The 23,334-nt window shown below is 39.7% G+C and overlaps 1 protein-coding gene across 1 annotated transcript in view; it reads left to right on the top strand.

Moving 5' to 3' along the window:
• kcnd1 (potassium voltage-gated channel, Shal-related subfamily, member 1) overlaps positions 1-23,334 on the top strand; it is an 88,026-nt gene that overhangs the window by 26,438 nt on the left and 38,254 nt on the right. The window lies entirely within an intron of this gene.

A 23,334-nucleotide genomic window follows, 5' to 3' on the forward strand; every position in this document is an offset into this window, starting at 1 on the left:
ATCATCACGTTTACTTTTCATACTTGAGTCTGTTCACAAGCGAGAACTTTTACTCGAGTAAAAATGTAAAAGAAGGAGTTTTTTCTGATACTCGGCTCATATTTAAGTAGGGGATGAGTACTTCTTCTTTTACAGGAATTAGAGTACTGGGTCCACCACTGCTATTAATTATTCCTGTCTCTGACATTCACCTCAGAACCTGATCTCATCAGAAAAACTTGCCTGAAACGAATACGATTGATTGTTCATTGAGTTGTGGTTCGGTTTCATAGGAAGTAAGAACGAGTGCTCCTAACCTTGCATCTGTCCTCCACCTTACACTCTGTAGCTTTCACACAAACGAATCATCCAAAATGTGTAGTAACATTTATGGCATTTGGCAGATGGCCTTATCCAGAACGACTTACATTTATCTCAGTCGTACCACTGAGCAGCTATGGGGGGTTAAGGACCCTGCTCAGGAGCCTGGGAGTAGCAGCTTGGTGTGGCTGGGATTTGAACTCATGACCTTCAAAGGCAACATCCAACGTTTTAAACACTATGCTAACACTTTTGGGGCATGTTTAGGTCTCCTAATTCAAGTAATTAAAAATTTCATGCTCCTACATCCAAAGACGTGCCTCCAAAATCGGTGCAATTTGGTGAAGAACCACATATCTCTGGAAAGTAAGATGTCCCAATGCTTTTGTACATATTGTGTATATCACTAAACAATTTGTGCGAAATGATTGTGCACATTATTGAATGGGCGAAACCAATGCAGCAATGACGGTTAAATAAAAAGCAGGCAGCAGCTCAGTAATGACTCAGTAGCAAACATATATCACGCTAATGTAATGATTGAAACCAGCAGTGTGAATGTACTGTAAGTGAAAATAGATTCTTTGTGGGACGTCATTTGCAGTGTAGTGACTGTAAATGTAAAAAGAGACAAAGCTGCTGACGTAGCAGAGTAGGAAAAGTAAATATATTGTATATATTTCTATTGAATTTATACTGTATACCATTATTGTCACCTCTCTGAATTCATGTGAGTAAAGTACATTTTAAGTTCCTAGCATACCTGTGTGGCTCAGAAAAAGAACGAGAAATTTACTTGTGATATGCAGCAAAAGGTTGTTTGAGCTTCACATTAAGGGGGAAGCGGCCATAAGAAAATATCCAAAGCATTACAAATACACATTTCCACCTGAAGGGTGATAATGTACTGAAAGAGTTCCGGATCTTAAAGAGAACGTGTTTCTGGGTACAGTGTAAAGAGACGATTCAGAGCTGTTCTCACTGGAAGGTGGTACCTGAGTAGTTAAAGCACTGGATTCTGGATCAGAAGGTTGTAAGTTTAAATCCCAGCGCCACCAAGCTGAAACTGCTTGTTCCCTGAGCAAGGTCCGTAACCCGCAATTGCTCAGTTATAAGTCGCTTTGGATAAGGTTGTCTGCCAAGTTTTTGGGAAGATGGTAGCTTAGTGGTTAAGACACTGGATTCTAGATCAGAAGGTTGTAAGTTCAAATCCCAGCAGCAGCAAGCTGCCACTCCAGGGCCACTTAGCAAGGCACTTAACTCTCTACTGCTAAGATATAAGTCATTTTGCATAAGGGCATCTGCTAATATTTTGGGAAAATCATAGCTCAGCAGTTAAAGCAATGGATACTGGATCAGAAGGTTGTGAGTTTAAATCTCAGCACCACCAAGCTTATACTGCTGGGCCCCTAAACAAGGCACTTAGCCCCATGAGATAAGTGGAAGTTGCTCTGGATTAATGGAAACTGTTATTTTGGGTAGCAGAAGGTATTGTGTAAAAGTGTGCCAATAATTAGGACCCACATATTAGAACAAAGATATTTCTACAGAACTGTGTTGTGTTTGCACTTGTTTGATGTCAGTGACAGCAGAGTACTTTTTGCAATCTTTTTGATGAAATGTTTAAACAATGAGGACCACTTTCACAGATTTCTCTGCTCGTATTCATCAAGCCTATTGGAGGACTCTGTATGTACTACAGTATATGAGATGTTTGATGAATATTGTGAACAGGACCACAGAAAAAGGTGTCTGTTATATGCACTGTGTGACTTCCAGAGCCTGAATAGTGAAAGTGGTTGTGAAATATGCTCCGGGATTGGAAGCTGATGCGGAGGGCATGTGGCTGCACTGCGTTCCTCCTGCAGAATTACTTTTATTAATAATGACACTTATGTTTAATAGCGTTCACAGACTGTTGGTGGGCCGTTAAATTTAGATGTGGAATGCACTCGGTGCTGAAGTGGAAGGAAAAACTGTTGATGAGCATTTTCTGGACTTACACATAGAGTAAGCGTAACCTGTTTATTGGTAATAGTAATAATATAATGCAGGGTGATAATCTACTGAAAGTGTTTCGGAAGTGTATAGGAAATGCTATAAATCTACAAAAAAATGTGTCTTTATTGTTTGGATACACTATGAAGTGAAGAGTCAGAGCTGTTCTCACTGGAAGTTGGTACCTCAGGGGTTTAAGCATTGGGCTTTGGATCAGCCATGAGTTTAAATCCCAGCCACATTAAGCTGCCATTCTTGGTAAATCACTCTGGATAACTCCAGATGATGGTGTACTGCATTTCATTGGCTCTGTACATGTACCTGTGCACCATGACATTAAAGTTGAATCTAATCTAATCAAATTATCTAAAAAAATGTATCTCCATGTCATGATCTTGTGTTGTCTATAAACGGCTCTCTGATCTGAACCTTGGGGGTGGACTCTCCTTCTCTTGTCATGTTGGTAATCTGATCCTTGTTACTTGTGATTTCTCTTTTATAACATCAGGAGAATGTGTCTGTTTTTGTCCACACAGACCACTCAGGTCCAAGGTCCATTGTCAACCCAAGATTTGATTAATGCGAACGCTCCTGAGAGGTCTACCTTTAAAAGACATTCACCCTCTGTAACTGATTCAGAATGCAGCCGCATGACATGTTTTCAACCTTCCTAAGTTCTCCCACAACCTCTACACTTCTCCACTTGCTTCCTGCAGCTGCTGCATTAGAATTTAATACACAAATACTCCCCTACACAGCAAAAAATGGACCAGTCCACCTCAACCTCACAGCCCTTAACTCACCCTGATCCCTCCAATTCTCAACCCCTGCCTAACTTGTTCCACTCTCACTCAGGGTTCTAGGAAGACATGTTTCATGACTCTTCTCTGTTCTGGCACCAAGGGGGTGGAACATACTATCATTTACTGTCTGAACAGACGAGTTTCTAGCGATACAAATGATGTCTAAATACCTACCTCTTACAGAGGTTCTTAAATTAGCTCCTCTGTTCACTTTTGTTCACCTATTAAATTCTTAGTCTGTGTTCTAGAAAACCAGCTTAAGGATGTTTTTATTGATGGAGACTTCAAACCACCTTGCTCTGGATGTGAAGCAACTTCCAAATGCCGTAAATGTATTTAAAAAACAGAAGGAGTAAAATAGAATCCAACAATAAATTAACGCCAACAAAATGAGACCCTAATCTTTTAATATTTTAGAGTTGGACATACAGCTGGAGTCTGAACACCACAAACATCCCTCAGGACATTATTCTTCCTTCTACGGGAGTCTGATAACAGCCATGTGTACTCTCGGTTTATTTTTACTGCTCTGATTGATGGGAGGATGGGGGAGCATACGAAAATATACATTAAAAAGCATTCATCTGTCAAAAGTATCGGGACACCCTTTTCCAGCCGTATGTAGTTCTTCCCCAAACTGTTACCACAAATTTAGAGGTACACAATTGTTAAAGATTTGAACCAGGAGACCCAAACCTGGCAGAAACCAGCATGACAATGCCCCTGTGCTCGAAGCCAACTCCATGAACCTAAGCATTACATGGTTTGGAAGATGTGGAAGCTCTCCTGCTATAGAGCTCCAACCCTATTGCACACCTTTTGGATGACATCTGTACCTGACTTTACTAACGTTTATGTGATAGAATAGATATGGATCTTCTCTCGCTGCCGTCCTCTGTCGAAGTCATCATAACAGATAGGTTTCATCTGCACCATCAGACTATATAAGAAAAGCAGTCAGAAATCTATTTTTCACTCCGTGACCTTTCCATTAAACCACATTCATTCCTCATCATAGTTCTATTTTACTCTTTCACATTTTCCCCGCTTGCATGTCTCTTTTCCTTACTGCTTTACTTTCTATTACACACCCAGAGGAAACCTCCAGTTTTTACTGTGAAATGGCTTTAAATGAACTGCTTTGTAAAAATCTTCACCTTCTTATGTTAACACGGGTATGGTTCACATCTGCTAAGATTGTCTACTGAATTGTAAAATGCAGGCAAGAAGCGAGAGTGTACAATCAGCATCGGGTTGTTAAACGAAACAAACAAAACTAAAAAATGGATTACGTTAGGAATATTGTATTAGGTTTGTGTTAGATGGCAGTTTTTGCGAGGACTCACAAGAGAAAGTATAATTTAAACACTAAACCGTACCATGAATCAGAGAGAAACTAGATTAGACTTGGTGAAAAACAACAGGACACAAAATCAATGCCAGCTAAAGGGCAAAACCTACACACCAAAACATTAAATAAAACCAAAGCAAACAGCAAACAAGAAAATATGTTATAAAATAATAGAAGTTTGGGAAGGAGACCATGTTTGAAACATTCCATAAATTCCAGTCTCTCTTTCTTCATTCATCTCTCCATCTCATCCTATCTGAGAGTCTTTAGGAGGGATCTCATTCAGGTTCCTAACCATTCTGATGATCTGTCTATTCTTCAGTCTTCTCTTTTCTCCTGTTTCTGCTAACTTTCATTACTTTTATGGCTTTTTTCAGTTCACTTTGTTATCCAGAGCAACAAACATTCATACAACTGAGCAGCTTAGGGTCTTGCTCAGGGGCCCAGGAATGGCATCTTAGCGGGGTTGGGATTTGAACTCTCAGCCTATCAATGTCCAATGCAATAACCACCAAGCAACCACCTCCCATAGAACTTCTGCGTTAGTATCAAAAATCATTCAGAGTTATGTTTTACTCCTCTTACACCACAACTTGCTTTTTTGTATTTATTTATAGACCAAACGGATTTGAAAATTCAACAGTGTTCTGGTATAAATACTCTAGATGGACATAAGTTTGGAGAAACCTGACTTTTCTAGCCATATGTGGTTCTTCTCCAAAATGTTGGACGTCTGTGTATCCAGTAGCATACAATTTTCCTTTGAACTAGGAGACTCAAACCCGTTCATCATGATCTTCCCAGAAGAGAGAATCAGTATCTATATGTATTTAAAAACGTCTCTATTTTGGGTTTTCTTTTGCATTTCTCCCTTATGTCCCTTTTTACTTCCTGTCATTTATCTGGAGCTGAAGCAGCATTTTATTGCTTTAGATAATAACTTCAGTATTTGCCCGCCTTTCAGGACGTTCGGCTCTCTTTTATCGACAGGACTTCACTCTGATGCAAGCCTGAAATAAGTGAGACAAATGGAAAGCAAATAGAGAGGCAATGCAGCAGAATAGAGAGAGAGAGAGACAGAGAGAGAGAGAGAGAGACGTCCTAGTTTAGGGTGATGATGCACAAAATCATGGCCGAGAACCTGATGTGGAACAATAATGCATTTTTTTTGTGAGTTGTGGAGCTTGCTGGAGGTAGGAGCGTGGGGCGCTTTGCTGGGTTATAATTGGGCGATAAATCTATCATGCGAAATGAGATGAGGAAGTGCAGTGAAGAAGAAGAAGGCAATGGTTTTGTGGTTTTACAGGATTTGAAAGCGAAACAAAGGCAGGATTTTTTCTAAATGAAATTTCTGCATTTGGACCACTGAACATTACAGGTTGTGATGCACTTTCTGATTTGATGGACAGTCTTTCCAGGCTTTCACTTTTCTGTATCTCTGCTCTGCTTTGTTTTGCCCTCTGCAAAGAAATGCATTATGCCCATTTCCTAAACAGGTGCTGCTTTTATATTCATTTTGGCGCCTGTTAGGCTGTTGGGGGGGAGCAGTTTCTATAAACCCTGCAGGTGGATAAACTGTAGTATGACGGCGTGTGACTTGTGGCACATATACACTATAGAATGTATGTAAATTGATCTCCGGTGGTGCGGTCCAACAGTGACGTTATCACGCGATATGGGAAGACAGCCAAGGAACCTTGGGATGCATGACTACTTTGAAGTGCAAGGCTAAAAGGTGGATATACATTATATATGATTAGCTTAGAAAGACATAAAGGAAACCCAGGCAGCTTGTGTCATGTTCTTCCAAGAGCGTTCTCAGATAGATGTCTTTTTCTAGCTCACGTCAGCCGATCTAGTGATGAGTCGTTTATGAGCGATTCATTAATTTTAAACGAGTCTTTATTGTGACTCAGAAGAACGAGTCGTTTTAAAGAGTGATTCGTTTATTTTACACCGGATGTGCATGACCAAAGCATCGCAAAATCTTCATAGTTTACAGTGTGCACAGAAAACAAAATTAAGTAGTTCACCTCTCGACTTTTCTAGTCCGAGTCGTTTGTTATTTTGTCACGTGACTTCGATATACGAGGTGGTATCAAGACTAGCTTTATTTACATCTACGTTTCCACACATTCACCTAAAAAAATAATCCCCTGGAAGTGAGATCGTGTGGTTCGTTCTCCGCCAGTGATCATGCACAAGTTTCCAAACGTTTTTGACATTTTTGGGGGTTTGAGATGTCGAAGGTCTTCCTGATCTCTCGTTGTGCATGACGCTCAAAACGCTCAAAACACCTCGAACGACTCGTCACAGCAGCAACGTATGTCAAACGTACGTCACGTCCAATGTCTCTGTAGCAGATTTGCCCAGTTTCACTCAGAATTTCACATTTACCCTTGTTCTATCTCGCTGTCCATGATGAAATCTGGATAGTCTTCAAACTTTTTGGTACCACCTTGTACACTATGTTGTTATACTGTATATACATATCTACATTTATTCGAACTGTAGTTAAAGTTTGTGTATGTAGACAAAAATTTAATTTTATTTCTGATCAAAGGGACAAAATCAACCAAATGACTCAAATAGATTAGTTCATTTTGATGACAACAAGTCACTAAAATGATCCGATCTTCCCATCACTAACACAAACCTTGTAAACATTCTACCTCTATCCAAACTCTAACATCTTATTTGTCAGTCTCAGTCCTGGAATGTAGACTTGTGTAGTAGTAGTTGTTTAGTGGTTATGCTTTGGGCTATTAATGAAGTCCTGTATTGGATCACCAAATTGTGGACGTTCATCACCAGAAAAATGGGTTTAATGCCTCCTTGATTTAAACACATGATCCAGGTTAAATATCAAACCCAGTATAATTATATCCTGTACGGAGTGTTGGTCAGAAACCCTGGTCTTTTAGACAGTAAGTGCTTTTTATTTCATTCATGCATCAACATGATTTATTATCATGAGTATACTGAATCTAATGTCATATAGAGAACATCTGCATAAACCGTGGAGGTCTGGTGCACTGGATATTCGAATTAACATAAAAAAACAGCATCGCTGTCAAACACCTGAGTCAGGCTGAACTGTTACAAAGAATTTTACTGTTTTTTTCATCATAAAAAAACCCCCACAAAAATGCCATTCAAAGTACATAAAAAAGAAAACTATGAACGTATTTAGATCAAGAAACACTTACGCTCGGCTCGTAAGGTAAAGTGCGCTATTGTGTTTAGAAGAAACAAAACAAAAAGACAGGTGTAATATTGTAGCTCAGGCCTCAGTGAGTCGTGCCCTCAATTTGATGAAGCACTCGAGCGTTGAATGGGTTTAACAAAGGGCCATTCCCAAGACTCACTGTAAAGCGTGTGCACTCGAGCGTACACAACCATTCCAAGCAAATCAACTTCCCCGAGTTGTTTCAGGTGCGATGTTGGTGTTTATTGGGTTGAGACCTTCAAAACAGACAAACACGTAAACTGGCACAATCTTTTTTTTTTCCTTTTAAATCTGTTCTAATTACAGTGGAACCTGGTTATGTCGCCGGCGTAGGGGACGCCAAAAAGCGTCGAGATAACCGATAATCGAGATAAACGAAAACCAATATGGCGGCAATATATTAACGTGCTTGAAATTTCTTTATGTAGATGATGTGCGTTATTAAATGAGAATGTGCATGCACGTGTTTTTGGAGGTTTTTTACACCACAGCGTTGCCGCGATTTGTTTGATTGGTCATGCTGATCGAGAAAACCTGTAAGGCGGAAGCCAAAGTAAACGCAAACAAAGTTTATTGAGACTCAGGAGAGAATCCACCAGTACTTGTAGTGAAGCAGTAATATCCAGTGGTGCGCTCCGGGAGGGCGGTCCACCAAGTTCTGTGAAAGCAGAGACAGTTTGTGTAGAGAATACACGGATCCACGCTATGGAAAGCGCAGCGCTGGGCAGCAACGGATAAACGTGGTGCAGACAGCGTGAACATGAAAACAGCAGGATCGGGGTAATCCGGGGTGCCATTGAGAGAATGCGGAGTCCGAGAAGAAGGGTACGTAGCGGGATACGTATACGCGATTACACAGACCGCCATGAACCAACACATACGATCATGCACAAACAATAACGGACCGCGAGTGTGTGGAGGTGAGGGGCTTAACTAGGAGATGGGATGAGCGAGTGAATGAGAGTCAGGTGTATGTGATCAACATGACTGCGACGAGCTCGCCCGCACGGGAGAAGAAGCAGGGTGCTTCGGGGAATGCCGCCGCCGAAGGGGGCGTGGCAGGGGGATTCCTGACAGAACCGACGTTAAGTGGCAAATTTGCCCCCTTGTGCTCCAGATATTAGGGTTCGGCGACATAAAAGAATCGACATAACCGATTAAAAAAGTGCTAAGACAAAGCGAGAATTTGGCGGTTCCACTTCAAAAACATCGATTTAATAGGGTTGGCGAGTAAACCGAGGTCGAGATAAGTGGGTTCCACTGTAATTTAAAATGCGACACAATAAACATGCTGTGTTTTATATTAAATGGAAATAATATCTCATTAATAATCTCATTATCACAGTTAATGGTAGTATTGGCATATTTTGTATTATTGACAGCTTCAGTGGTCTGATGTTCCTGGGTTCAGTCAGCGTTCACATTCATTCTTTAGGGTTTACAGCTCTATAGCAGGAGATCTTCCACTCCAACCCATGTAAAGCAGATCTTCATGGAGATGGAGCTTTGTGCACAGGATCACTGTCATGCTGGAACAGGTTTGGGTTTCCTAGTTCAAGTGAAGGGAAAAATGTCTTTAATTTAAATTGTCACCATTATATACGTCGTCTTCATAGTTTTAGGAACCAATGAGGAACCAGGTTTCTCAAACACAACTTTTGGCATATTCCCCATATCTGCTGAAGATTTGAAATTGTAGCCTAAACCAAGTAAATGATATTTCTGCTCTAAAAGAAGAAATCCACCCAGGGGACAGAAAAGATATCATCTCTAGCCTGTGTCCTTGGCCAGGTATGTAGCAAGCTTTACTTTGACATTGTCTTGTCCTGCCTACTCCATTTGATGGTATCAGAGGTTCAGGTTTGCTTTTTTGGTCTTTGTTTAGCTTTAGCAGGATGTTTCAGTAGAGGAGAGAGAAAAAAAATCCTCTGATGTTTCTCAGAGCAGAAAAACGAGAAGTCCCATGCGCGACTATTCCGGGCATCACCTGATCTTTCTTCTTTTCTTTCCAGGAGGCCAAAAAACTTCCTGGAAGTGTGTTTAGTGCCTTTAGTAGCTCAGAAAACCCTGTGAATCATCTCGGACGCCTAGTACTTCTAACAACATTTCAATAAAGCTTCCAGAAATTGCATTTATTACTTAGAAGGCAATCAAATATTAATATTTTATATTATATTGGAATAAACCACCACTTTATATATTCGCCTTTAACCAGACCATCATTTCATTCATTCAAAATGATGAGCTTTGTGCTTTATACTTATATTATAATGAAATGGTACATAAGGGTCCCCATTGTGACGAGCAGCAGCACTGAGTCTCAGTTTAATTGTAGATTTAAAATTAATTTTTTCCTGATTTTTTCTCTTTTTGTGATTCATAAAATTCACAAAAAAGTTCTGAAATTTTGTACACTGATTTGGGAGGGTCCAAGTTTATCCCAAGTCCTACCAAAGCTCTCACATTTGGGCCTAATTTGGAAGTTTATGTTCAAGACGTGTTCAGTGCAGTCGATAACGTCAATTCCCACTTAATTATTTTATCCGCCATCTTGGAATTTATTCAACAACAAATCATGTTTTTTTTATACTCATCCTACAGATTATGTTTTTCAGTACAAACCATTCCTTGATTTCCTGTGGTCACATTTTACTCAGTTTTGTTTTTAGAACGTTCCACAAAACATTTGTTTGAGACTAGCTAAATGAACTTGAATGATGTAGCTGAGGTTGAGGAACTTTCAGATGTCATGTTCTGCAAAGTGCTATGTGTTGTACAGTATTTTGTAAACGTTTCACCCGTGTTTTCGAGATATTATATTTATTTGGAACCGCATAAATTGAAGTTGATATACCAGAAATCAATGCGTTTAATCTACTGTACAACACAATCCCAGTCGACAGCTGTTGGCTTGCTGATCTTCTTTTCCAAAATGAACCTCAGCATTTTCACATCTGCTCTGTAGTTTTCCTGTTATCCATTTCTTTGCCAAATAAATCTAAAATAAAACAACAAGCTGCCTGTCTTATTATCTTTACCCTTATGGATGGAGGCTAAAGTCCCACACAATCCCTGTAGTAATATCCATTACTAATACGTATCACATACGTACCTTTTAGCACTGTGTCTGTGCAGAGATGCATTCCAATCCAGAGGTTCCTCCTCTCACATGGTCTGGCCCAGGATTCAAACAAGTATTAGCATATTAGCATATTATCAGTAGTGTGCAGCTTTGGTTCTATGCAAATCCAGAGCTCTGTTTGGGCATTTATTTGATCCTAATGGAAAATGTTTCTATGCGGATTTGTCAATCTTAATTTGAATGCAATTATAATGTCAAATAAAAAAAATGCTAATATTAAGTTTGATGAGAATGATCTACTGTAGGAGCAATAATTGTAGCTCAGCAGAACCTATGAATCTTCTGCAGAACCAGAAATATGTGCATCAGTGCCTCCCAGGTGACCGGTGCATGAAGCAGTGCAAAAATACAGCTTTCTGGACAGTAACTATGATCTCTGACTCTGGTTTCTGGAACTTCATGGCATGTTGCACTGAGCAAAGAACTGAATGCTGAATGCAGTTTTTATGCCCTTTTGGCTTTATGCTGCTGCTCTGGATTCAGTGTTTGGATTCTTCTCCTCAGCATCAGGGGTAATCAGCCAACCCTGTCATCTAATCAGGAGTTCTTTTGAGATGAGGATTATGGTAAATCAATTCAATGTGTGATGTCTACAGCTAAATTGTTAGCATTAATAGCAATCTAGTAATAGGAAAATACCAAATATACCGAATTGTATCTTCATAAACAGATCTTCTTCTCCTCCACAAGCACTAAGCCTTATAGCAAAACTTCTAAACACTAAACCTTTTTAAACTAAAACTTTATTGGCTTGATATCCCCAGGCTCAGACTGTATTTAGCTGGCTAGTAACTTTCAAACAATGCATGCATTAACCTGATTGGTTAATCCTGTTTATCACCATATCAACTGGTAGACAAGAATGGGAATAACCTTCATGTCGTTACATTTACATTTACATTTACATTTGCGGCATTTAGCAGACGCCCTTATCCAGAGCGACGTACAAAAGTGCTCTGAGTCTTGAGTCGTTAGATATGTCTACTGTATAATCAGGTGCTTTGAATGTGTGTGTGTGTGTGTGTGTGTGTAGGTGTGTGTGTTATGCAAATTCCCCAATGAATATATTAATATTTCAGGGAAATTCAGACCCAAACCCCTGAAATCCCTATAAACTGATATCAGGAAACATTGCATTCAATATTTCAGGACAGAGGTTTTTGGTTGTTAAAACTACTAAGTTCTATTTGCCAATTTTCAAAATACTCACTGCTGCATACAATTATATCCAGTGTTCCGGTGTTTGTTCTGTTTTGTTCTGCATTATGGCTCGTTTACAGCTCCATTATTTAGCAATTATATAATCCTGATTAAAATATGCAGAGCTCTTTTTTTTATGTAATAATGTTTATACATTTAATATTACATTTAATATTATATATATATATATCTATATCTATATCTATATCTATATATATATATATATATATATATATATATAATTTCTTAAAGCTAATTACCTTTAAAACTGTACATTTAAATGGAAGTTGAATTTTGTATTAATGCAGGTAAATTGTCGTGATTATGGTTTCAGAGTTAAAACAGACTGAACCTTTAAATAACATGCTTTTATTTTTACTACTACTACTAATAATAATCATCATCATCATCATCATCATTATAAAATACTACAGTTTACTTGTGACGATGATGATGGTAATAATAATAATAATAATAATAATAATAACAACAATAATAATTATTATTATTGTTGTTATTATTATTATTATTATTATTATTATTATTATTATTATGTAGTGATAGTAATAGTATGAAAACCACACTGACAAATTAAACTTGTGCAAAAATAATAATGATGATGATTATTATGATGATGATTATTATTGTTATCATTATTATAAATATTATCATTATTATCATTATCATCATCACAAGTAGTAGTAGTACGCTGTAGTGTTTTATAATGATGATGAGTGATTATTATTATTAGTAGTATGTGAAGAAAGAATTTCACTGTGCTGTAGTGTAAATGTGACAAGTGAAAGCATATATCTTTCTTTTCTGCTTTTCCTATTATTAGTAGTATGAATACCCTTCTGTTACACTAAACATGTAAAAGAAATCATGTACTTACACTCTGATGGGCCACATATCATTTACAGTATGCTTTTGCTTCTCTAAAGAAAAAATATATCATGCATCCCTTTTTGGGTGAGTTTCCCAGCAGGATTTACTGTTTGAATTCCCAGAGACTGATTTAAAATCGACTTACTCTCAAACAAGTTCAAACATGAATTCCTACAGTATTCATTTATTCTTCTTTTTTGACAGTTTTGATCAAACACAACGTAAAATCCATGTCTGCATTCACACTGTATTATATACCAGAGATCACAAGTAACCCTGGAGCTAAATCAAATCGAAATGAGTACGCATTCTCCACCAGAAGGCAGACTGTGGTCCAAAATGATCAAATATATTAAAATATGTATTTAATCTTTAATAACAAACTGCAGTTTGAGCTTGATATGAGGTTTTCTTGCATTAGTTTCCAGTGATAGTGAACTGGTGTGTTTTTAATGGAGTGTAAGTTTTCTCAGTAGACTGACAGTCTGACCTTCTGGTCAAGGACACCCATCTTTCTAGTTAATTAAGCCATGTCTGATAAGAAAGGACATTTCTGTATTCCTTTTTTTTTTGTTTGTGGACACCTGAACATAAGATCATCCCATTCAACATTTAGTCCTCATTTACTCTTCTGGGAAGATTTTCTTCTAGATGTTGGAGTGTGCTGGTGAAGATTTGTGGAGATTTATTCAGCCAGTTAGTAAAGTCAGGTAGTAATGTAGGTGAGGTGTAGTAATGTAGGACCTGGGGTGCAGTCAGTGTTTACATTCATCCCAATGGTGTTCAGTGGGATTTATTGTAAGAGATCTTCCACTCCAAACCATATAAGGCAGATGTTCATGGAGCTGGCTTTGTACACGGGGCATCGTCATGCTGGAGCAGATTTGAGTCCCTGAGTTTAAGTGAAGGGAAAATTTCATGAAGACGTTCTCTTCCACTTTGTGCTAACAGTTTGAGGACCAGATATAGCTGGAAAATTCATGTGTCCGAATACTTTGGTCCATATAATGTAGATGTTCTGCAGTTTGTAATCTTAAAAAGTTAATAAAGTTAAACTTAACTTGACTTTTAGAGAGGTTTTTAACTGTGCAGTCTTGTATGAAGAATTTATCAAGATTTTGTTGTTGTTGTTGTTTAAGTGCTTACAAGTGATTTTATAAACACATTGAAACGGTTTGAACTTATTTTGCTCTCCAAATATTTGTATCGGTATTTGGATTTTTCCTTCCCTCTGTGCTTCCAGAAATTTTTGTCCTATAATTTTTACATTCTGTAAATCTGCTTTAAGACCATGTCCATTGTGAAAAAGTGCCCTGGAAATAAATTAGAATTTAATTAATGGCATTTGGCACACGGCTTAGTTCAAAGCGATTTACAATTATCTCATTGGTACCACTAGGTTACGTCAAACGTCTTAACCAATGAGCTACTAAACACTGGAGCAAACGTTCTTAACCTCTCGAGTTCATTGAAACTCGTGATCAGGATGAATGAATGAAGAAATGAATGAATCATGGAAATGCATTGGATTAGTTTTCCAGCTCAAGCAACATTTCTTGATCCTGAAACACACCTGAAGCCTCAACCATACGCCCATTGTACCTTTTCACCGAGACTATAGTGTGTCCTTTCTGTATCTGCGTGTACTATAGATATTGTTGGAATTATTTCAAAATCTCCTCCATCTAACTTCAATCTCAGTAGCCAGAAATAACTTTAGTTTAATTTTATTCAAGCTAAAAGACACACATACACACACGGCCTTGTCCTTTTTATGAGACAAACTGCACATTCTGCATTCTGAGAAACAGGACGGCGCTCGCTGTGAGCTTTAATGCACAGCGACGACGGTTTTCTCTCCCAATAGGGATGCAGAGCCGCAGTCATCTCCGTGACACTGAGCAGTAAATTGCCAGTTTATCAGCAGAAACCACGCGCCTTTTCTTCAACGGCTCTCAGCACTACGTCTTCGCCGCCCCCAGGCGCGCTCTAACGATCACCTCCAGTGCATCGATTTCAAGCGACTCGACATTGTGTCAGAACACGATCCAGTTTTTTCACCTCCGTCTTTTTACGGCCCTCTTCGAAAGCGGAACGCTATTGGATTTTTTTTTTTTTTTTTGTAAACGACTTTTACATGAGCGTAGACCGAAAACACGAGCGCGTTCATCACTGCTTTCTGCTTCGAGGACAAACTCATAATTCTGCAGGTGGAACGCGAGACGTGTGGATGTTATCGCCTCTGGTTTGGGTTCAGGAAGAAATAAAACACCCAGAACGACACGATCTACAATCAGGCAGCGAGAAATAAAAGAAGGACCGGAAGGTTCCTGTCACTGAGCAACCGGAATCAGCAAATAGATCGAATACCAAAAGTACGAAATGGGTCTATACCAATCTTCTTCATGACATCCTTTAAACACAATTAGTACCGTGTGCCTCGAATCCTCTACACCTTATCACTTTACAAGGAGAGTTCCCACTGGAGTTCCTTTCTTTGAGATGCTTTTTTTCCCCATTTTCTTTGTTTATTTAGTTTGTAGATGTCTGACAACATCCCATTCCACATTTAGTCTCCATTTGCTGTTACAATGTGCTCCACTCTCCTGGGAAGATGTTTACTAGATTTTGGAGTGGGCTTTAAAGTTGTAGATGAGTGGATCCCAGCACTCTCAAGCTGTCACGGCTGGGCCCTTGAGAAAGGCCCTTATCCCTCACTTGCTCAGATGTATAACTGAGATAGATGTTAATGCTTGTGGAGATTCATTCAGACACAAACGTGTTAGTAAAGTCAAGTATTGACGCAGGTGAGGTGCGGAGGCCTGGGGTGCAGTCAGCGTTCGTCTCAGAGGTGTTGAATAGGGTTTAGAACTCTATAGCAGAAGATCTTCCACCCATGCAAAGCATATCTTCAGAGAATTGTCTTTTTGTGCACAGGGGCATTGTCATGAAGGAACAGGTCTGGGTCTTCAAGTGTAGAGAATATTCCATGCATCCGAAGACATCCCACACACTTTTGTTGGCTTTAGAGAAAAAAATAAAAATGAAGAAATAACACACACCTTTTCTGAAAGATCTCTTTGGAGAAAGAGAAAGAGATGGGGATAGAATGCGATCCAGGATAAGCATGACTACTCAGACATGTTGAGTGATCTGTTGCTGACAGCAGAGCTTAACTTCCATGACTGATGACAAGTGTTGACACAGTGCTGTGTTCCCGTCTTACACACTTCTGTCCCCAAAATAGCGAAAGCGTCTGAGCGGTGTCCCGTGTCTGTCTCGAGTTAGACGGTGAGAAGGCTCAAGTATATTATTTGCACATACATATACCGTACATGTGATGTAACCTAGTAAAAGGTTTTCCCCATACACACATAAAAAAATAAAATAGTACAATCATGGCACACATAATATAAATGCACACCTTGAACTTGATCATGAACATCCCATTCCACATTGAGACCACATTTGCTCATATAATAACCTCCACTCTTCTGGACAGATGTTCCACTAGATTCTGTAGAGATTTGCACTCATTCATGAGGGTTTTCGTAAAGTCAGGTAGAGATGTAAGTGAGATGAGGAGGCCTGGGGTGCAGTCAGCGTTCACATTCATCCCAAAGGTGTTTAATAGGGTTCATCACGGACCACTCAAGATCTTCTACTCCAACCCATGTAAAGCAGTCATGCTAGGAACTAGTTCAAGTGAAATATACAATTGTGTGCCTCCAAGTTTATGGTAACAGTTCAGAGAAGAACCACAAACAGATGGAAAAGTTGGGTGTCCAAATCATTTTGGCCATACAGTGTGTGTATATACTTTATTTGCTTTATAGTTCTGGAACTTGGACGTTAAATGGTATAGCAGAAAGATAAATCAGTCTCACACCACCTACACCATGCTTTTAATTAAAAAAGGAAATAAAAAATAAATAAATAATTAAGGGTTTAGTTTTATTTGGCACTGGAGAAAAATTATGCCTCTTTTCAACTGCACATTATTGCTAGAGTCAGGTCTTTGTTATTTCTGTAAAAATTATACCATTATTATTAGACAGCACATTAAAATGTATACACCATTCAGCTCCTGGTATAGATAGTGGAGATGGGAGCTTAGTGGTTAAGCTCCAGTCCTGGGCCCCTGAGCAAGACCCTTTACTCCATAGTCGCTTACAGTGGTGACAGACACATCCTTCAGTAGAAGTTCTGATACTGGTGTTTTAAAAGTCTCTGGTAAAAGTTGGAGTTCTGACTGCACTTTTTTACTTAAGTAAAGAAGTTTGTGCTCTGAGATGTTCTTCAGTAAAAAGTAGTGATTATTACTGATCTGCTGAAAAACAGCGCAATGAGAAGAGAAAATATTGATTGTCAACAAACAGAACTAAAGTACAGATATTTGTGGCAAAATGTAACGAGTGAAAGTAAAATTGTCCGAATAAAAAACCAGGGAAGTAAAATACTGATATCAGAAAAATCTACTTAAGTACAGTAACAAAGTATTTGTACTTCATCACTTCCATTTTCTGGTTGTATTAATAAGATGAATGTAAGTCACTCTAGATAAAATCGCTAATAAATTTTAGTTGTTTTAAATCAACAATGGTGTTTTTAATCGTTAAGAAATGTAAAAATCTTGACATGGGTTCAAACACACGGTCAGCCGGCGTGTTCTTGTAGCTAATGCCCTCGTCGTGATCAGGAGTGTTAATTATCATGCATCTAATTCCCCCCTCGTTATAACGTAATTACTCAAATAAGATCAGCTCCAGTAGCAGGTGATTGGAAAACAAATCTGATTTGAAATGTTGCACGAGGTGTTAATAGCAACTTCTGTCACATTCAATCAAGATTACATGATTATGCCACATGTGGTTTTTTGCTCAAACTGTTAGCGCAAAGGCGAAGACACACAATTGTGTAGGACGTCTTTGGAATGTGATAGCATTGAATTTTCCATTCACTTAATTCAGGAGATCCAAACCTGTTCCAACATGACAATGCCCCTGTGCACAAACCCAGCTCCATGAAGATAATCCTGCTTTAAAGCTTTGACCTCAAACCTGCACCCCAGGCCTCCTCACCTCAACTACATCAGTGCCTGACTTTACTAACACCCCTGCGGCTGAATGAATCTCCACAAGTGCACTTAAAAGTTTAGTGGAACATCTTACCAGAATAGTGGAGCTTATTATATCAGAAAATGTGGAATGGGATGATGTTAAAAATATTTCTCCTATGCTCAGGTGTCCACAAATCTATGTCCATTTAATGTATATTTAATAAAGATAGGACTCTTTAATAGTATACGAATAATGCTAACTGTTTATAGATGTCATCAGCTAACATTTTGTAGGTCCTTGTTGTACTTGACATGTTGATTCGATGGCTTTCTCTGTGCAACTGCTTGTACTATAAATGCGCCTCAGGCTGTCAGGATTGAGTAAGAGAACTGTAGCCTGTGGAAAGAAAATAAATATTTGAGAAATATTACCATGACATTCAAAAAGGCCTGTGTGTAAGTGGTAGTCAGAGCTGCCAAGACATCGACTGCATTAAAAATGACATGGAATTCAGTCAGAAATGTGTTATTTTCAGGTCTAGTTGCCCACGTATACTTTGTCTCATGCTCTATTTATCTCTACACACATTGTTTAGCTTTAATAGAGTTGTATAAAGAAAAGAATCAAATATTGAAAGGTTGAATGGACATTATTTCGCATGTAACTACAAATATATGTATAGAAATGAAATATATTTTCAGGATAATTTTATCGGGACACCTGACCAAAAATCCTTTCAGGGTTTGGCATGTTGAACAAGAAGGCCTGGCATTGCAATCTCTGTTCCAGTTCATCCAAAAGGTGTTGAGATCAGAACTCTTTGCAGGCCACTCAAGTTCTTATACATCACACATATAAATAACAGACATCTTAATTTGTCCCAAATACATTACAGAACAATGAACGACCTTTTTTGCACCCACACCCTTTATGTGCTGAAACATAGCACTTTCACAATGTTGAAAAGCTCTGGACAGTTTAATTGCAGCTCTACTACAGAACCCAGATCAGACTTTAAGTAGTGCTGAGTGGGAAAAGTAATATTGCATTGCCGTCTTTCTGTGCTGGAAGTAACACGAGCTGGTGAACTTCACAGAGCCTAAAAATAGCTCTGTTTGAAGATGTTGGCTCTGGACACGTTCTATATTTTACTAAGAAAAAAAAAAAAAGAAAGCGAACTAAAAAGAGAAAGCTGTGTCTAACATTACAGCATGACTGTGTCAAATTCTGTTCACTTACTAGACCAAGCACATGTTCAAATATCTTAGAGCAGATCCTGCCTATAACCTGCCTATAATCTGTGTCTATAACCTGCCTATAATCTGTGTCTATAACCTGCCTATAATCTGTGTCTATAACCTGAACTTTGCTCTATGTACTGTAATGTAATTCAGTGTGATTAATACTGACCACAATTTCACAAATTTTCTTTGGATTTCTAAGTAAACATTAGCACTAAGAGAACATATGTGTAATTCAGTTGCCAACTGTTTTGTTGCACATTTCATTCTTTTAGAGCAAGAATAAATTCTTGGACCTGAACAGTGTAAAATAAGAGCAGCTCTACTTGCCCAGGGAACCATCCCCAGCCACTCTCAGTGCCGGTCCCAAGTGGTTGCGTTAGGAAGGGCATCCAGCGTAAAACGTGCCAAATCAAACGTGCGGAGGATCCGCTGTGGTGCCCCCTAACGGGAGAAGCCAGAAGAAAGTTTTAGTTTTAGTATAGTATAGTATAGTATAGTATAGTATAGTATAGTATAGTATAGTATAGTATAGTTTAGTATAGCACATCATAGTATAGTATAGTATAGTATAGTATAGTATAGTATAGTATAGTATAGTATAGTATAGTATAGTTTGGTATAGCACATCATAGTATATATCATAGTATAATTTAGTATAGTATAGTTTGGTATAGGAAAGTGTAGTATAGTATAGTATAGTCCCCTGGTGGTCTAGTTGTTAAGATGCAGCGCTCACCGCTGCGACCGGGTTCGATCCCGGTCAGGGAACCATCCCCAGCCACTCTTAGTGCCGGTCCCAAGCGGTTGCGTTAGGAAGGGCATCCAGCGAAACGTGCCAAATCAAACGTGCGGAGGATCCGCTGTGGTGCTTCTAACGGGAGAAGCCAGAAGAAAGTTTTAGTTTTAGTATAGTATAGTTTGGTATAGCACATCATAGTATAGTATAGTATAGTATAGTATAGTATAGTATAGTATAGTATAGTATAGTATAGTATAGTTTGGTATAGCACATCATAGTATATATCATAGTATAATTTAGTATAGTATAGTTTGGTATAGGAAAGTGTAGTATAGTATAGTATAGTCCCCTGGTGGTCTAGTTGTTAAGATGCAGCGCTCTCACCGCTGCGACCCGGGTTCGATCCCCGGTCAGGGAACCATCCCCAGCCACTCTTAGTGCCGGTCCCAAGCGGTTGCGTTAGGAAGGGCATCCAGCGTAAAACGTGCCAAATCAAACGCGGAGGATCCGCTGTGGTGCCCCCTAACGGGAGAAGCCAGAAGAAAGTTTTAGTTTTAGTATAGTATAGTTTAGTATAGCACATCATAGTATATATCATAGTGTAGTCAAGTCAAGAAGCTTTTATTGTCATTTGTACTATACACAGTGGTACACAGTACACAGTAAAAACGAGACAGCATTCCTCCAGAACCCTGGTGCTACACTAAACAACATAGAGCTACAACACACAACATAAAGCTACATAAAGTGCATCGGGTGCAACCTAGTGCAAATATTGCAGACGAAAAACAGTACAGACAGACAGTGCAGACAGACAGATAACAGTACAAACAGACAGACATCACAAGACAATACAAGACAGTGTGGGACAATACACGTAACACAAAATAGCGCCTACCAGTAAACCTACTGTACACTCTGAATATACAGTTCTGTCAAAGAGAACTATAAAAACTATAACCAAGAGTTTCTATAAACAAACACAATGCAGTTCAGAAACAGCAGCAGCAAAAAAAAGCATGTAAACAGTGTAATATTGTGAAGTATAAATAATAAATAAATGTTAGTGGAATGGTTTGAGATGAGTAATGAGTGTGTGTTCTGGTTTTACAGTTTCAGTAACACACAGTTGAGTGAGTGTGTGTGTGTGTGTGTGTGTGTGTGTGTGTGTGTGTGTGTGTGTGTGAGAGTTTAGTTTTGTTCTGTGTATTGAGGAGCCTGATGGCTTGTGGGAAAAAGCTGTTACACAGTCTGGATGTGACAGCCCGAATGCTTTGGAACCACTTTCCTGATGGCAGCAGGGTAAAGAGTGTGTGTGACGGGTGTGTGTGGTCGTCCACAATGCTGTTTTCTTCGCGGATGCAGCATGTGGTGTAAATGTCCATGATAGAGGGGAGAGAGACTCCGATGAACTTCTCAGCTGTCCTCACTATCCTCTGTAGGGACTTGCAATCCGAGACGGTGCAGTTCTAAAACCAGGCAGTGATGCAGCTGCTCAGGATGCTCTCAATTATCCCTCTGTAGAACATGGTCATGATGGGGAGAGGGAAATAAGCTTAGCTAAGCCTTTTCAGGAAGTAGCGACGCTGCTGGGCTTTCTTTTTGATGGAGCTGGTGTTGAGTGACCAGGTGAGGTTCCTCGCCAAATGAATACCAAGAAATTTGGTGCTCTTGATGATCTCAACTGAGGATCCATTGTTGATCAGTGGAGAATGGCCACTCTGTGCTCTCCTGAAGTCCACAACTATCTCGTTGGTTTTGTCAACATTCAGAGACAGGTTGTTGGCTCCTTACCAGGTTGTTAAATGGTGCACCTCCTCTCTGTATGCTGACTCGTCATTCTTGCTGATGCTACCCACCACGGTCATGTCATCGGTGAACTTGACGATGTGGTTTGAGCTGTGCATTGCTACGCAGTCGTGGGTCAGCCATGTGAACAGCAGTGGGCTGAGCACACAGCCCTGAGGGGTCCCAGTGCTCAGTGTGGTGGTGCTGGAGATGCTGTTCCTGATCCAGACATGACTAAGGTCTCCCAGTCAGGAGGACCAGGATCCAGTTGCAGAGGGAGGGGTTCAGGCCCAGTAGGCTCAACCTCTCAATCAGGTGCTGAGGGATGATTGTGTTAAATGCTGAGCTAAAGTCTATGAACAGCATTCGTACATATGTGTACTTGTTGTCCAGGTGGGTGACGGCCAAAGAGTTGTGGAGATGGCATCGTCCATGGAACGGTTTGGAGGATACGCAAACTGCATGGGGTCCAGTGAGGGTGGAAGCTGGGTCTTGATGTGCCTCATGACAAGCCTCTGAAAGCACTTTATCACGATGGGTGTGAGGGCGACGGGATGATAGTCATTGAGGCAGGAAACAGTAGACTTCTTCGGCACAGGGGCGATGGTTGTCGTCTCGAGGCACTTAGGAACAATGTTGCTGCTAATGGAGATGTTGAAGATGTCAGTAAAAACATCCACTAGCTGTTATGCACATTTCCTGAGCACTCTGCCAAGGATGTTGTCTGGTCCAGCAGACTTCCGTGAGTTAACTCTGCATAGAGTTTTACCCACTTTAGCTGTGGTTAGACAGAGCACCTAGTCACTGGGATGAGAGGTTGTCTTCCTCGCCTTCACGTTGTTCTCTACCTCAAACCGGGCATAGAAGTCGTCCAGCGCATCTGGGAGGGAGGCGTCACGGTCATAAGCAGGTGATGTTGTCTTGTAGATTGTGATCGCCTGGATGTTCTGCCACATGCACCGGGTGTCTCCGCTGTCCTGAAAGTGGTCGTGGAGTCTCTTGCCGTGTGTTGCTTCGCCTCTCTGATTGCACGGGACAGTTTGGCCCTTGCTGTTTTTAAGGCCATCTTGTCCCCTGCTCTGAAGGCAGAGTCTCTTTGTTTCAGCAGCGCACGCACTTTTGCAGTCATCCACGGCTTCTGGTTGGAGCGTGTAGTGATGGTCTTGGAGGTGGTCACGTCATCAACGCACTTGCTGATGTAGCTGGTCACTGATGATGTGTACTCCTCCAAGTTGATGAAATCGCCATTGGTTGCAACCTCCCTAAACATGTCCCAGTCAGTGCACTGTCCTGAAGAGCAGAGATGGCTCCTGGTGGCCAGGTTTTCAACTGTTTCAGAACCAGTAGTATTGTATAGTATAGATTGATATAGCACATCATAGTATATATATCATAGTATAGCGAAGTTTAGTATATTATAGTATAGTTTGGTATAGCACATCATAGTATATATATCATAGTGTTGTGTAGTATAAAATAGTATAGTGCAGTATAGTATTATTTCATAGTGTGTTATAGCACATAACTATATTAATTGTACATCATAACATAGCATAGCACATCATAGCACATAGCACATAGCATAGCACATC

The sequence above is a fragment of the Silurus meridionalis genome, chromosome 17 (genome assembly GCF_014805685.1).
Source record: "Silurus meridionalis isolate SWU-2019-XX chromosome 17, ASM1480568v1, whole genome shotgun sequence".
NCBI lineage: Eukaryota > Metazoa > Chordata > Actinopteri > Siluriformes > Siluridae > Silurus > Silurus meridionalis.